The 15,216-nt window shown below is 35.0% G+C and overlaps 1 pseudogene across 1 annotated transcript; it reads right to left on the reverse strand.

Annotated features, from left to right (window-relative positions):
• Positions 1-5,225: 5,225 nt before the first annotated feature.
• Positions 5,226-14,960, reverse strand: LOC146908295 (protein neprosin-like; annotated as a pseudogene). Its single transcript, XR_015019661.1, has 7 exons — positions 14,806-14,960; positions 14,632-14,722; positions 14,072-14,276; positions 13,576-13,737; positions 6,884-6,937; positions 6,626-6,781; positions 5,226-5,651 (listed from the first exon to the last, which is right to left on the reverse strand). The product of XR_015019661.1 is annotated as a protein neprosin-like (transcript).
• Positions 14,961-15,216: the final 256 nt, after the last annotated feature.

Raw genomic sequence — 15,216 nt, forward strand, 5'->3', positions numbered from 1 at the left:
GTGCCACAGGATGTTGTGGCTGATTATCTTGAGGCAGAGAATGTTGTTCATGAGGGAGATCCTGAGCCTCAGACTCAGCCACGACGCCGTCATGTTTTGTTGATATCGCTGTATCCTGTTGGAGGGCCTCCCTTTCCGGGAGGACCTGAGACCACGTCACTGTTGTCCGACTACGCGAGGCACGTGGCGGACCCTCTTTGGGTGAACCATCATAATGTAAGTGTTTAAATTGTTTAAACTTCTTTAAATGCTTTAAAGTGATTATTTAAAAGAATGTAGCGTAAATGTTTTAATTATTTAAAAGAATGTAGCATAAGTGTTTTAATTATTTAATATTATGTAGTGTAAGTGATTTAATTATTTAATATTATGTAGCGTAAGTGATTTAATTATTTAAAATAATGTAGCGTAAGTGATTTAATTATTTAAAATAATGTAGCGTAAATGTTTTAATTATTTAAAAGAATGTAGCGTAAGTGTTTTAATTATTTAATATTATGTAGCGTAAGTGATTTAATTATTTAATATTATGTAGCGTAAGTGATTTAATTATTTAAAATTATGTAGCGTAAATGTTTTAATTATTTAAAAGAATGTAGCGTAAGTGTTTTAATTATTTAAAATAGTGACAATGTCTTAATTAATTAGAATTTCAGATGTGGTATGATGAAGCGGGTTACAAGAGTATAAATGCAGGGAAAAGGATGAAAGAGCTTGATAAGCCGGAGGCGGGTTTGGGAGCCTGTGGAGGGGTCTGGCCTACATGATTTAATATACACCGAGTATTCGACTGTGACCCATGCCATGATACGTGCTATGTGAGAGAGGTGGCACACGGAGACCAGTAGTTTTCATCTACCTGTGGGGGAGGTGACGATCACTTTGGACGATGTGCATAATCTCCTACACATTCCTACTCACGACTGCATTCTGGACCACGACGAGACAATGGATTGGGACCGTTCGATTGATTTGATGACCAGGTTGTTGGGAATGTCAGATGCTGATGGTAGGGCTGAGGTTAGGAATGAATCTGCTGGTCATATTAGTTATCCCTCACTAACAAAACGAACAGACACATCGACTTGATATATCTTGATTGTATGGCGGACTTGCAGGTGATTGGGAAGTGGTCATAGGGAGGGATGACTTTAGCTTACCTTTACAATTATCTGGATGATTCTGTTATCCTGAATAACAGAACGATGGCTGGTTGTACGACTCTTTTTATGGTAATAATTTAATATTTATCTTCATTTCTTTATGAATTTATTTTATAAATTTTATTATCATGTTAGATTATTTTATAATGTTTTAGATTTATTGAATATTTAACTCGAATAATAATTTTTGTGTATTATTTATTTTGTTGCAGGGATGGATTTTGGAGCATTTGCCAGGTCCGTACCCGAGGAAACCTAACCCGAGTTGGAAGCCGGAGAGACCATGTGTTGGGAGATGGCTTACTAGCAGAGGGCATAAAGATGTGCACCATTACCGCTAACGCCTGGATCGCTTAGAGGTGGATGACGTCAGGTTTTCTACTTATGGTGATCATAGAGAGGTGCGCCCATTTCAGCTTCTGTACACTTACTCGGGATGGCTGATGTGCAGGAAGGAGAGGGTGTACCGTCATTTACCTGAGCGGGTAAAGAGGTAGTTATCCTTTGTACAGGACGTTCCCAGACCTCCGTCTTCTGTCGTTCAGGTGCCTACAGAGTTGCTGACCACAATGTTGATGGACGCTCAGGCGTGGTTATTCACTGCTTAGGGAGATAGGTGTGAGAGAGCATGGCATCATGCGCCTGGCTACATGGCTTGGTATGTCAAAGTCTCTCACCCTCGTATTCTCCCACCTAATGAAGGATATCCTCCCAGGCCAGCAAACGTGGAGCAGATCATAAAGGAGGAGCATGCCAGGGAGATGCCTGACACACTGACGATCATCCGGGATGTGGGGCATATAGCTGATGATATTGTGGCCAGGCAAGTCGAGATGACTAAAGAGGAGATTGTCCAAGAGGTGATGCGGATAGCCGATACTGGTCGCCCTACCCTTACGTATCAGATTGCCAGGCGGCGCATGGGGCCGAGGCATGCTAGGCAGCAGGGTTGATTATGATTAGGCTTTTTTTATGTACTTTTCGACTGTGATGTATAATTATGACATGTTCCGTACATTTTGGTATTTCTATGACATTTTCCAACATACCTTTATATTATTTCTTGCGTTTTAATTTTATCTGTTAAATATTATTTTGTACGTACGTTTTAATTTCCCGACATATCCTGCTTCTTTACTTTAATTTGCAATTGGATGCAAAAACAGGAAAAATTCTCCTGGATAACCAGTGTAGAGTGCAGACAGCACTGGACTAGTTTACTGCTGTGAACGGCAGTTAACTGCCGCTGGTGCCAGCGGTTGTTAACTGGCGCTGGTGGCCAGCGGTTGTTAACTGTCAGTGTATCATTGAGCGGTTGTTAACTGCCGCTGGGGGCATTTTAGTATTTTACTTGTGTCAATAGGAAGTTTTCATTGTCAGAAAAGCAATTTTCATCTCGATTTCCTTTTCACGGGTTCTCCTTTATGTAATTAGTGCTTTGATAAAAAGAATTATCGGTGTTAAAAAAAAAAGGAAATGTTAACTTGTGCCCTTGGTGCATAAGTTAAGAAGCCAAATGTAGTAGCTTTTTCTTAGAAATTGTGCATTCAATAGTTTCAATAGTTATACTTTCAAGCTCTATGAAACTCTAATTGGTCATGTTAACTTGTGCCCTTAGGGCCAAATGTAGTAGCTTTTTCCTAAGGGCACAAGTTAACATGACCCTAAAAAAATTAAATTTTAAAATTTCAAAACTCTATGGCAATTGTATATTTGTTGGAGATTCATTATGTGTAGATTATTTCACTAAAAATAATGATTGAAGATTGTATAAAAAAAATGATTGAAGAAAATAAATGAAAATAATCAATTAAAAATTTAATTTAAATCATAATATAAAGTAATCAATTAAAAATTTAATTTAAATAAATCATTCTTCAGAAAAAGCAATTCATAGGCCAACTTATCTGGCTCATGATGTTTTGAAGCGCATTAAAGATAATAATAAAGTTGATAGGGCGAATAAATATATTTCGGTGTTCCCTTGTGAAAGTGTTTTAATTTGTTGGAAGTCTCGTATGAAAGGTTGGGTTAAGTTGAATAGTGATGGTTCTTGTAGTGATAGTATGAGTGCAGGGTGTGCCAGTGTGATTCGAGGGAGTGATGGTGAATGGTTCGGGGGTTTCGCAAAAAATGTTGGTAAGTAATTATGCATAGTGTGTATGTGGTGGAACTTTGGGGCGTGTTTAAGGGTTTGGTTTATACGAGAAGGTTGGATTTTAGAGCTATAGAATTGCATGTTGACTCCTTGGTGGATGCAAATATCCTCACTAGTAATAATAAAGGTCGTCATTTTGGGAGATCCTTGGTGTTGAAGAGGCGTCACTTGCTTGAGATAGAGTTTGAGGTTGTGGTTCATCACTCACACTTTAAAGGTAATCAATAAGTAATCACTTTAGCTAATTTTGGTGTAATAGGAGTTTCTATCAATTACGTTATTGTTGTGTAAGCTATTTTTTTGCGGTGTCTAGGATTTTCTACCAACTGAGCTTGTTGGAACAAAATGTGTTTAACAATAAACCTTAGAGAGTTTTGATGATAACAAGGTATTAAAAATTGTCAATTGGACTAGCTAATATTTGTTCAAGTGTACAGGACCATAGTTAAAAATTTACATCATATAAAGGTTCTGAAGAACAAAAGAGAGCTAAGGAATCAAGAAAAGGAAGCTTGAAAGCGTCTAAAGAAAAGTGCTCCTGAAGACAAAGTGCTCCCGAAGATGATGACGTCATCAGAAGCGGAAGTTCATCAGAAGCAAGTTACTCAGAAGCAACCTCATCAGAAGCTGAAAATCACCAGAAGCTGAAGATTCAAGATTTAACACTTCAAAAGCTGTCTATTGGATTCGAAAGCAATGCAGAAGATTGGAAATACAATGCAACAGTCATTTTTGTGAAGATTTGAAGGCATTGGATGCTTATCTTCAAAAAGCGTTGACAAAGTACAAAGTGTACAACCACTATCTCCACTACTCTGCAGTGTCCACGCTACAAGACAAGAAAACAGCTCCAGAATACAACTCTGCCTGCAACAATGTTCCTTCTCAATAGGAATGGATTTCAAATTGGTTCTTCATAGGACAACAACCATATCAGGCAAAAGATCATTGGTGATTGATCAAGCTTCAATAACGACTCTTTTGATGTGGTGGCAATTTCACAACGTCTCTTTCACACCTCTATATAAAGGAGTGAAGACTTAGAGTTTGACAATCCTGAACACAAGACTCAACATTCTACAAGTGTCAAAACTCTGCTGAAATCATTCTGCATTCAAAGCTCACTTAGAATTTCTGTTTCTCAAGTTCATATCTTAGAAATTCTTAAGTCTTAAGAGTCTTATCTGATTTGTATTGTGAACACCACTGATTGAATATCAAGTGTTCAACCTCAAACATTTTTCTTTGTAATCTTGTTTGATTAGAAGTCTCTTGCAGTTGTGCTTGAGCATAGAAGTCTCTTGATTGTATTCTTGAGCATAGGAAGACTCTTGCAAAGTGTGCTTGAGCAAAGGAAGTCTCTTGCTGTGTGCATGAGCCATTGTAATCAGATATTACATTTTAGTGAATTCTCCTTGGAAGTGCAAGGAGGACTGGACTACTTCCGGATTGTGGAAGGAACCAGTATAATTGCTTTGTGTCCTTCTTCTTCTTCTTCTCTCTCTCTCTCTCTCTCTGTTTTTATCTGCTGCATTTAGATCCTGAATATTACTTCAGAAGCTGTCTCTCTTTGCTTCTGATCAGTGTGCTTCAGTTTAGGAGAAACGAAGAAAAATCTAACACAATTCAAACCCCCCCCCCCCCCCCCCGCTTGTGTTTTTCTCACCTTCAGAGCCAAGCTCACGGGGACATGTAGGCTTTTCTTTTTCCAAATTTAGGTCCTTTATGTAATATAAAAATGTTAAATTATATAATTTATGTAAATTTATACCTTTGTAAAATACATTTTTTTAAATACAATTCTAAAGTTTAAACTTTCCACAAATTTTATGTTTTTTTTAAGGGCACAAATTTTATTTTAACTATGTTGTTTTGGTCGAAGGGAATTGCAATCTATATCAAGGATGAATCAGAGTTTTATTAAATAAGATTTTCAATACAAATCATATACCACAATTTGGTCCACCTGGTCCACCATAAAGAAAAGCTTGCCTATACAAACGTCCCTCATCACCATGGTACTCCAAATCATAACAATTTGTATTAGCATCTTTATATGGCTTCATATCTTCAGGTTTTATAGCAGGTTCATTATACTTTGAATCAATAATCGTAAGTCTTGCCATGAAACCCGAGTTTATAATTTTTTCTTTAGGAAATCTCCCACTACCCATTGGGGGACAATCCTTATTGGGTGGAGCATAAGTTTGACCTCCAAATTTGATTTTAGATGCTCCTTCTCTTAAGTGAGTGAATATTTCTTTTGGCCAATATCCAATACGTATTGATTCACGTTGAACATATAACCACCAATGGCCTGTAGATGGATCCTGCAATTATTTAAGAAATTATTAAGAGATGACTGGATAAATTACTTGGAGAAGATATTAACCAAACATAGTAAGACTAATTGAAAAAACAAAAACATTAACTCATGATGAGTTGTAAATATTTAAGGTCATCTGTATTTTTTTTATTTTATTTTTTTACATAGGTCGTCTATTTAATTATCATTCTATTCAATTAATTTAGTTATTACTTTTTAAAAAATTCTCGATATAAATATTAACACAGTTAATTAATACACGTCTTGAATAAAATTTTACTAAACAAATTTTTTCGTAAACATCTTTAATTTCACCTATTTGTAATTAGGCTTAATTACACTTTTGGCCTCTTAAGTTTTCCAATGTTGTGATTTTGACCCCCTAAAAAATCAACTCTTTCCAGGTCCCTAAGTTTACTTTCTGTTACAATTTTGGCCCCCACGCCAATTTTGACCCAGTCAACGGACACGTGGGAACCACGTGTGTAAATTTTTTTTAATTTTAAAAAAATAAAAAAAATTGTAATTAAAAAAAATGTTTTACAAATATAAAAAAGGTTTTTTTAATTACAAAAATAAATCAAAAATAATATTTTTTTTTTTGTTTTTTAATTACAAAAAATAATATTTTTGTTTCTTATTACAAATAAAAAAATATTAATTACAATTTTTTTATTACAAAAATTAAAAATTAAAATATTTTTTATTTTTTATTTTTTAATTACAAAATTAAAAAATACAAAAATAATTAAAATTTTACACACATGGCGCCCACGTCAGCATTGACTGGGTCAAAATTGGCGTGGGGGGCCAAAATTGCAACAGAAAGTAAACTTAGGGGGCCTCGAAAGAGTTGTTTTTTTTCGGGGGCCAAAATCACAACTTCGGGAAACTTAGGGGGCAAAAAGTGTAATTAAGCCTTGTATTATATAGTATAATTGATCTAATAGTTTGTAATACATTCATAATCAATTTTACATGTTTGATTAATAAAATAGTAAATAATTTTGAAGTTGATCCAATGGAATTGGTGGGTGATATGATAGATCCAATAGCATATTCTTTGTTATGATTGACTTGCACGAAGCCAGGACAATTATCATTGAAACATCCAGTTTGGTTGTAACCATCTGCCTACAAATTTATATCAAGTTGAGCTTGAGCACAATAACAATATTATTATTTTAGTTTCCTTCATAGTATATATTATTTAATGTTTTAAATTCATATTCTTACCGTCCATCGACTAGTTAGTCGTAGTTGGTTGTCTCCATATAAACTTGGAAAAACCTTGTACATCAAAAAAAAATGAATGTGAGTATTATATTTAAAAAATATTCATCAAAAAAATATTTAAAAAATATTTAGGAGGAAGAGATAATGAGAGGTGTTGTGAATTCCGGACTCAAATTTCACACCAATACAAACTATGATGTGTGGAGCAAGTATCAATGGCAACCAACAACCAAAATTAATCACAAGCAACAACAACAATATAAACCTAGTCTATAAACCAAGTGCATAGCAAAACCACAATCCAACCAAGGAATAAATAAGATAAAGAGAGTAAAGAAAAGATAACAACACCAAGAAATGTTCACCCAGTTCGGTCCAACTTGACCTACTCTGGGGGAGAGATTGATCTCTCCAATCCACTATCAATGAGTTCTTACAAAGAGATACAAATGAGTTACAAGAAATTAGCTTCAACAAGCTCACAAAGAACAACCCTAATTTCTACCCATTTTCCCAATCTCACCAATGAACAAGAAACTCATGAATTTTCACTCTCCCAAGGTATTTACAATAGACTCTTCACTCATGTGTTTCCCAACCCCATGAATCTTCCCCAAAAGGCACCAACCCTTTTCCCAAGAGCCCCCTCTTTTGGTTCTCTAAGATTCACATCTTGAAGCTTTGAACCTCACCCAAAGACCCTCAACATTTAGTATCTAAAACCCTAAAAGTTCCCTCCTTTGGTTTCCATGAGATTCACCAAGCTTACCCAACAAAATGGGTCAAAGAATGCTTATAACGTGTTTCAGATCTGTCAAAATCGTGTCACGATTTCCCAAATCGTTACACGTTTGGTGCGTACGACCCAACGTACGACCAACCTTATCCTGAAAACTTGCCCAGCAAGCCAAAAATCGTGTCACGGTTCCCCAAAATCGTGTCACGTTTTGCCACCCTGCAAAACATACTCACGGCATAAGAAGATCGTGACACGTTTGCTAAATCGTGTCACGATTCCTCAGAAACACAAAGACTCAATTTTGAGTCATATACCAACATTCTCCACCTTGACTCTAATTTGATGGCGATGCCACTTTAACCATCAACCATCTTGCTCCTTAACCTTGCCTTGAACTATTCCCCAAGACAAAACCAATCAAGTCCAAAGACCTGCTTGAACCTTGATCCACACACCGACCTCCACTTGCATCCAACCACCCTCGGTAGTTCCACAAGCTTCCAAGTCTTATTCCTTGCATCCAACTACACTTTGTAGTTCCACAAGTTTTCTCACCTTTACCTCTTCAAACCTCGGAATGCCTTCCGCTCTCATGAAGTTCCTTGCATCCAACTACACTAGGATTTTTAGGTAGTTCCACAAGCCTACACCATAACCTCTTCGGCCACCGGAGTGATCAAATCCGTCCTCCCGAAGATTCACTTGCCTCCAATTACCATTGGCCTTTTCCGGTAATTCCACAAGCCATGCCAAACATTCTTCAACCCCCGGAATGCCTTCCGTCCTCTTGAAGAATTCACATGCTCACAACTAGAGCATAGCACCCAAGGCCTCCATAGTCGTACCATTCCCGGTGTCATCAACTCCACCTCAAGTTGAGCTTTCTCTACCTCAACTTCCAAATGCGTACTCACACTATGCTTCCACCTTGCCACTCCACCTCAAAGGTTGATCGCGAGTATTCTTCACACCGCCTCTCCAGGCTAAACTTACCCATTGAGAACACACACATCACTGCCATGACACTACCATCATGACCTCCTCTCTTCACACTTTACCTTCTTCGATTGTGCTAGGATGACCGGCTTCAAAACCTCAACCTTCAATGCTTCCATACACTTCCATTGAACCATGCTTGCTTCCATCTCCAAGATGTAACCTTTGGTACCCATGGTGCACACTTGACAAACTTCTCCCCTTGCCCCACGGTGGGCGCCAATTGTTGTGAATTCCGGACTCAAATTTCACACCAATACAAACTATGATGTGTGGAGCAAGTATCAATGGCAACCAACAACCAAAATTAATCACAAGCAACAACAACAATATAAACCTAGTCTATAAACCAAGTGCATAGCAAAACCACAATCCAACCAAGGAATAAATAAGATAAAGAGAGTAAAGAAAAGATAACAACACCAAGAAATGTTCACCCAGTTCGGTCCAACTTGACCTACTCTGGGGGAGAGATTGATCTCTCCAATCCACTATCAATGAGTTCTTACAAAGAGATACAAATGAGTTACAAGAAATTAGCTTCAACAAGCTCACAAAGAACAACCCTAATTTCTACCCATTTTCCCAATCTCACCAATGAACAAGACACTCATGAATTTTCACTCTCCCAAGGTGTTTACAATAGACTCTTCACTCATGTGTTTCCCAACCCCATGAATCTTCCCCAAAAGGCACCAACCCTTTTCCGAAGAGCCCCCTCTTTTGGTTCTCTAAGATTCACATCTTGAAGCTTTGAACCTCACCCAAAGACCCTCAACATTTAGTATCTAAAACCCTAAAAGTTCCCTCCTTTGGTTTCCATGAGATTCACCAAGCTTACCCAACAAAATGGGTCAAAGAATGCTTAAAACGTGTTTCAGATCTATCAAAATCGTGTCACGATTTCCCAAATCGTGTCACGATTTCCCAAATCGTGACACGTTTGGTGCGTACGACCCAACGTACGACCAACCTTATCCTGAAAACTTGCCCAGCAAGCCAAAAATCGTGTCACGGTTCCCCAAAATCGTGTCACGTTTTGCCACCCTGCAAAACATACTCACGGCATAAGAAAATCGTGACACGTTTGCTAAATCGTGTCACGATTCCTCAGAAACACAAAGACTCAATTTTGAGTCATATACCAACAAGAGGCAATGAGAGAAAGGTTTTTGTTGGTGAGATAGCAGTTTTCTTTTATCAACACTAGGTATATAACTCGTGCGTTGCACGGGTTTGATCATATTTATTTTCCAAGTTATAAGAAGTGACAAACTTGATAAGTCTTTTCTAAAAATAAAAAACAAAGTTGATAGGTCTATTGAATTATTCTTTGATTTAAAAAATGACTATTCAAATATCTTTAAACTTATTTCTTCGTCAATTGAATATATAGAATACAGAGACTTCTGACACAAATATTGTGTCATTCACCTGTATACCAAATTAATAGAATTGCAATTGAATTATACTCCCTCCGGTCCTATTTATAAGAAAAAATTGAGTTTTTAGATTAACTGTGTAATTAATGTATCTTGTCTAGAATATAGACCAAATACATCATTTATGCAATGAATCAAAAAATTCAAATGTTTTTTATAAATAGGACCGGAGGGAGTGTTCATCATCATCTTCATTAGGCATGGCAACAGGGTGGGGTGGGGACGGGTTTTACCTTCCCCGTCCCCATACCCGATTTGAATATACTTACCCGTTACCCTACCCATACCCAACGGGGATGAGAAATTGAATCTCATCCCCGTCCCCGATGGGTTCGGGTATCCCCGCCCCATCCCTGTCCCTGCATTGAATAATTTTTTTTGATAAAAAATAGAAGTTTTTTTCATCCCCAAGAGCAACGCTGTAATACATTATCCAACAATACGCTCACTTTAACATTTATTAGACGGATTGATTTAGTTGATCTTTTAAATAACAATGGTATTTTTTATTAAAATGACAATTATCAAACAAAATAACATGACATATCATCATAAAGTAATTTTTTACATTTGGGACGGGTTTGGGTATGGGTTCTGGGTGGGTACCTATATACCCGATACCCATCCCATACCCGTGTTTTGAAATCGGGGAAAACTCATACCCATATCCAAACCCAGTCAAAACGGGAAAAACCCGTCAAATTGAATTTGGTTCGGGCGGGTAACCACGGGTGTGGGTTTTGTTGCCATGCATAATCTTCATCCCTACCACCATCATCTTCCTCATCTTCTACCAAAATAAAAACAAAACAAAAAAATTCAAGCAAATCATCATTAGGATTGAACAAATTGGATATATGATAGCATCTAACACCTCCTCTATCTCGTTTACAAATTGATAAACATCTATATTGCCCTTGTTCAGTTTGATAACATCACAGCCTTTATTCCTCCTCTCAAATTTAAAAAACACATAAAGTTTCTCAATGCAAAAATATTTATTGAATTCTTTCAAACCTATAAATGAAATTCATCCCTTTTGTTGATTTTATCCCTAAATCCCACCCCACAACTAAAATTGGGTTGATTATGAGTGTGAATTTTGAGTTCATTTTTAGCAAGAAGGAAAGGGTGTTATCGTTACATAGGATTCATTTTTTTATTGAACCGCTACACTCAAATCCCTAATCCCCATTTATTCATCCCCCTCCCACTGATTCATCTTCTTTCCCATATGCGACGCAAACCCAGGACCAGGAAAAATTCAAAATGCGTATCTATCTATCTATATATCTTTGAATTTGAAACTTGTTTCATTCTAATGTTTGGATTGTGACTATGTGACACCTCTAAAAAACCTCCTCACCCTTTCATCAAAACTTACCACCTTTCATTTTTACCAAAAAAAAACTTACCACCTTTCATATTATAATTCTTTCAACTTCTAAAGTATAACCTCCACTATATGAATTTAATATCTAAAATACTAACTCCTAAAGTATAAAACTCTCACATTTTCTTATTTCACATATTATTGTTATAGTAACCTACAATGATCTTTTAATGTCACTTCCTAAAATCCTTTCCAAGCCACCTTTTGATTTATGGTCCATTCCTTTCAAACTATCATTCTCTTAAAAACATTTTTACTCTCATTTATTTCGTCTTTTCATCTCTCAATGAAGAGTACTTTATATGGGGGTTGCATAATCACATTTAGAACCCACATTTTTGATGCACCGACTTGAGGATGACTTTCAAGTTTATATACATAATGTTGTGTTTCACTTTGAACTTCAGCATGTTTTTTTTGGGAGAATTTCAGATATTGTTGTATTAAACCATATGTAATATTGTTGCTGCTCGATGGTTCAAGAACATAGCTCTTTTCATTCTCCTGTGTCAAATTAAATTCATGTACATGGTATTTCTTTGTGTAATTTTGTGCGGCAAAAGAAAAAATTTGTAAGCATAATAAGATTAGATTTCTTATATTTCATCACTTGCACGTGATGTAAATGATTTGAATGTTTCCATCATGTTTACATTATATTTTTCATAAACTATTGTGGTGTGACTATTATTTATTTTTATGGTCAAAGTGGTGCGACTATTATTTATCCCTTTTAAATTTTCTTTTTAGAATTATTGAAGATTCAAAATTGAAACACGTCGTAAACTAAGCCTGAGTTAACCTTATGTTTGGATATTGTCTCTTTGTGACACCATATGTAGTATTGAACCTTCAGCATGTTTTTTTAGGGGGGATTTCAACATGCTATATTGTTGTATTGAACCATATGTAGCATTGGTGTTGCTCCATAGTTCAAGAACATTGCTCTTCTCATTCTCCTCGGTCTAATTAAATTCATGTAAATAGTCTTTCTTGGTGTAAGTTTATGCGGCAAAAGAAAATTTTTGTGAGCATAATAAGATTATATTTCTATTGACACCTCTAAAAAAAATTCCACACCCTTTCTTAAAAGTTTTCCACCGTTCATATTCTAATTCTTTCAAATTCATGAGTTATATGAATATTATTTGTACGCCTGTTCCTAGGGAGGGAAACCAAGTGGCTGACGCTTTGGCGAAGAATGGGTTCGGTTTACCCTGCTTTACTACGCAATGGTGGAATGACCCCCCTTTATTTTTAAGCACTTTTCTTTCAAGAGATTGTTCTAATTTTCCGTATCCTAGGCTTACTTATATGTAACTCTTTCGTAATTAGTTCAGGCCTCTCCTAGGTTTTTATATTTTAAGTGCTTTTATCAACAACAAAAAAATAGTTACATTATTTAATCTTCAACATATATGCATATTAATTATGTGCTAATTACAAAAAAAAAAAAAAAGACTTCTTCAAAAATATAAAAATATATTAAGATAAAGGGAAAAAAAAAAGGAGATAAAACTAAACCCAAAATATATATATATATATATATATATATATATATATTTTATAAAAATTTTGAAGTAATTTAAGTTTTGTTTTTTAATACTTAATGTATTGTTGAAGTGGCATCCACTTGTGCGTCCAAGTGTGTAATTCATTAGTCACCTTTCAAATTCAAATGGTCAAGTGGCCAACTAATGGAAGAACTAATTTATGCCACCGTTAAAAATATTTTAGACCAACTTGAAACATTTAAAATAAAATAGATTAATTTAAAACTTAAAATAAATATAAGAGACCATAGATACAATAGCCTAATTTTTTGGTACAATATTCAAATGGAGTTCTATACACACACAAAAAAAAACATCAATACATTAAATTAAGCTTGCACATCAAAAAATGGATGTGAATAGTATATTAAAAAAGAGATTTTTTTTGTACAGTATCCATACAAAATTATGAAACCATTAATACATTAGTGAAAATGTAACCAAAAAAAAAATTAGTGAAAAAGAACATGTATGGAATGAATACTTTTTCTCCATATATATCTCTCATAAATCCAATGTCATGAAACTGAAAAAATAAATCGGCATAAATGTAATGAAAAGTAACTAACCCCGGCTCTGACTTTTATGCTATTTAGTTCTCTTGATGATCCACTTCAAGCCAAATTGCAGATATGCTGTATTGGAGTGCTTGAACTGATAGATCATACCCAGCTATAGCCGCGTATGCTCCATGAAATATCATGTTTTGGGTTGTATTCAAGGGTAACAGTCTAGAAAACGCAAAAACATACATCATTTAAAATAAGCAATATATCTTATTTTGTACAATTTATAAATGTTAAAGTGAATTGTTACACACACACACAATATCTTGTATTTAAAATTTGATATTTTACTGCATATATCGTGCACACACACTTGGCCTTACCTTTCTCCTTTGTAACCCTAGTTGTTTCTTCGTCATCCACTAAAAAGCAGGGATATATATATATATATATATATATATATATATATATATATATATATATATATATATATATATATATATAGACACACACACATAATGTTATGACATTTTATGTAAAATGTATTGATTAAAAGTACCAACTTACATGATAGCCTGGAGAACTTTGGGAATACTGCCGAAAACCATCCATTTGTAAATTTGAAGACGAATTAGTAATAACTTGATGTTCTCTAGTCCTCTTGTAGATAGGTACTTTTCCCAATGGACAATCATTCATTGTTTTACCATAAGATGATCTACTTCGCACAGTGTTGTTCATGAAAGTTGGGAAAAGCTACACATGTTGCAACAAAGAAGGAATAAAATAAATTTTAATGAACAATGAATTATAATTGAAGTTGAAATTCATTATAAACGAATCAATTAATCTTGAATTAAAATTTAAGGTTATAAATATTGAAAAATAAATTATTCGGTTATATATCATTCTCTCCTACTTTATCAAATAACAATTAGTTTTCATATTGCACTAAAGTAAGATAATGTGTGGTCCTTTTGAGCTTAACTCAATTGATAGGGACATAGTATAATATATGGTGTCAGAGTTCGAACCCCAGACACCCCACGTATTCATCTTAAATGGTTGAATTTTTAGCCACTAAGTTATTTGACCAAAAACAAGTAAGATAATTAATATTATAAATTGTCCAACTATTTTTTATTAAGGGATGTTGTAGAGCAGGTTGTTTGTAGATATCAACACAATCAAAATTATTGTCCACTGGATGCTGGATTTATAAACATGATTACAATCAACAAAAATAATGTATAAATCAAATTAAGAAAGGACAATAAATCATATAGATAATACCATGATACTCTTTGATAGAGTAAACTGATTTTGCTCATCTAATAGAGGTTTGCTTCTTGCATCAACTTTGCAACTTGATATGCACAAACTTAGAACTATAAAGAGAAGTAGAGCCATAAAATTTTAGATGTTACTTTAAATAATATGTAATACTTGTACAGACATGTATGCATACATGTATATATACTAAAAAGTGAAAAATGGTACTCCCAAGGATATGACGTGCTTCTCAATTTTCCTTATACACGTGGCATCTCAAATTGGATTTGAACTATGCTATTTGAGGTTATAAAGTCAAACTCTTATCACTGAATTGATACATCTTGTACGATACTCCATCTAGTCTTATTTATAAGAGATTTTAGGGTCAACAAAAGTTGATGTATCTGGTTCAAAATTTGGACCAGATAC

The sequence above is a fragment of the Medicago sativa genome, chromosome 7, assembly GCF_051527215.1.
Source record: "Medicago sativa cultivar Bolivia chromosome 7, Bolivia_mono, whole genome shotgun sequence".
Classification (NCBI taxonomy): domain Eukaryota; kingdom Viridiplantae; phylum Streptophyta; class Magnoliopsida; order Fabales; family Fabaceae; genus Medicago; species Medicago sativa.